The sequence below is a fragment of the Echinops telfairi genome, unplaced genomic scaffold (assembly GCF_000313985.2).
Source record: "Echinops telfairi isolate 266 unplaced genomic scaffold, ASM31398v2 ScPeMD7_2;HRSCAF=8, whole genome shotgun sequence".
Lineage (NCBI taxonomy): Eukaryota > Metazoa > Chordata > Mammalia > Afrosoricida > Tenrecidae > Echinops > Echinops telfairi.
The window spans coordinates 44,434,338-44,436,822 of record NW_022103898.1 but is presented as its reverse complement, the minus strand read 5'-3'; positions in this window follow the sequence as shown (position 1 = coordinate 44,436,822).

Sequence of the window (2,485 nt, the reverse complement as noted above, 5' to 3'; positions counted from 1 at the left end):
TACACCTCGTGGTCAGACAGGCTGGTGTGCTTCTTCCATGTGGGCTTTGATGCTTCTCAGCTAGATGGCCGCTTGTTTGCCTTTAAGCCTTTAAGACCCCAGATGCTATATCTTTTGGTAGCCAGGCACCATCAGCTTTCTTCACTGCCTTTGTTTATGTCACATTTTTCTTCAGCAATCCTGTCAGGACGGTGTGCATCCTGGAATGCCAATTTAATAGAAAAATATGTTCTTGCAATGAGTAAGTGCTTGAGTGGAGGCCCAATGTCCATCTGCTGCCTTAATACTAAACCTATAAATATATGCACATAGATCTGTTTCCCCACACTCATAGATATAACAATGGGACCAACGGTTCTGGGGGGACAAGGGAGAGGGGAATGGTGCTGACCAAACTAGGGACAGGGGAGCAACAAGTGATCCAGAAACAGTGGCAAGGAGGGTGTGAGAGGCCTGGTAGGGATTAAGCAAGGGCAATGTAACTGAGAGGAATCACTGAAACCCAAATGAAGGCTGAGCAAGATAGTGGGACAACAGGAAAGTAAAGGGAAATAGAGGAAAGAACTAGGGGACAAAGGGTATGTATAGAGGTTTTAAGACTATAGATATATTTACATAAGAAAAGTTACTTTTTATTGAATCCTCTGCCTCCTTTTCATACTATGACCCAGAAATAATAGTTTTAATTTAAACTTCCCTGACGTATTTGTGTGACAAAGTTTCCCTCATGGGAGTTCATGCTTGAGATTGAAACAATCCTCCCCAGTGTCCTTTTTAGATGACACTTTTCCCAAGGCATTACATTCCATCATGAGTAGTGGCTTCCTAGACTTACTCTTACTAGGTAGGATCTAGGATAATAGGACTGGGGCCTTGTCCTTAGTTCTCTATGAAGGGATAACACAAGACTTCAACAATTCTGTAATGAGGAGGCTTTGGAATTCCATATTCTGTCAATAAGAACACTCTCTTCTTGCCACCCAGCATAGGATTTAAGAGCAGTTCACAGATCTCTGGGTTTTTTAAAAAATAAAAACACCAGTTCTTTTTTTTTAAGTCATTTTATTGGGGGCTCATACAACTCATCACAATCTATACATACATCCATTGTGTCAAGCACATTTGTACATTTGTTGCCATCATCATTCTCAAAGTATTTGGTTTCTACTTGAGCCCTTGGTATCAGCTCCTCATTTTTCCCCCTCCCTCCCCACTCATGAACCCTTGATAATTTATAAATTCTTATTATTTTGTCATATCTTACACTGCCCGATGTCTCCCTTCACCCATTTTTCTGTTGTCCATCCCCCAGGGAGGAGGTTATATGTAGATCCTTGTAATTGGTTTCCCCTTTCCACCCCACCCTCCATCCACCCTCCCAGCATCACCACGCTCAGCACTAGTCCTGAAGGGATCATCTGTCCTGGATTCCCCGTGTTTCCAGTTCCTATCTGTACCGGTGTACATCCACTGGTCTAGCCAGATTTGTAAGGTAGAATTGGGATCATGATAGTTGGTGGGTGGGAGAGGGAGGAAGCATTTAGGAACTAGAGGGAAGTTGTATGGTTCATCGTTGCTACAATGCACTCTGACTGGTTCATCTCCACCCTGAAACCCTTCTGTAAAGAGATGTCCAGTTGCCTACAGATGGGTCTTGGGTCCCAATCTGCATGCCTCCTCATTAACAATGATTTGATTTTTTTGTTCTTTGATGCCTGATACCTGATCCCTTCGACACCTAGTGGCTGGTGTGCTTCTTCCATGTGGGCTTTGTTGCTTCTGAGCTAGATGACCACTTGTTTACCTTCAAGAATTTAAGACCCCAGATGCTATATCTTTTGATAGCCAGGCACCATCAGCTTTCTTCACCACATTTGCTTATGCACCAATTTGTCTTCAGTGATCATATTGGGGAGGTGAGCACACAGTGATATGATTTTTTGTTCTTTGATGCCTGATACCTGATCCCTTCGGCACCTCATGATCACACAGGCTGGTGTGCTTCTTCCATGTGGGCTCTGTTGCTTCTGCGTTAGATGGCCATTAGTTTACCTTCAAGTCCTTAAGATCCTAGGTGCTATATCTTTTGATAGCTGGGCTCCATCAGCTTTCTTCACCACATTTGCTTATTCACCCACTTTGTCTTTAGCGATCGTGTCAGGAACGTAAGCATTTTCGAATGCCAATTTAATAGAGCAAAATAGTCTTGCATTGAGGGAGTACTTGAATGGAGGCCCAATGTCCATCTGCTACCTTAATACTAAACCTATAAATATATGCACATAGATCTATTTCTGTATCCTCATATATAAATATTTTTACATATGTACATGCATTTTTAGACCTCTATATATGCCCTTTGCCTCCTAGTTATTTCCTCTATTTCCTTTTGCTTTCTTCTTGTCCCAACACTTCTTACAACCACCTTCCCATTATCATCCACCACCTCTCTCAACTCAACATCAGAAAATGCTCAAGCAATTAA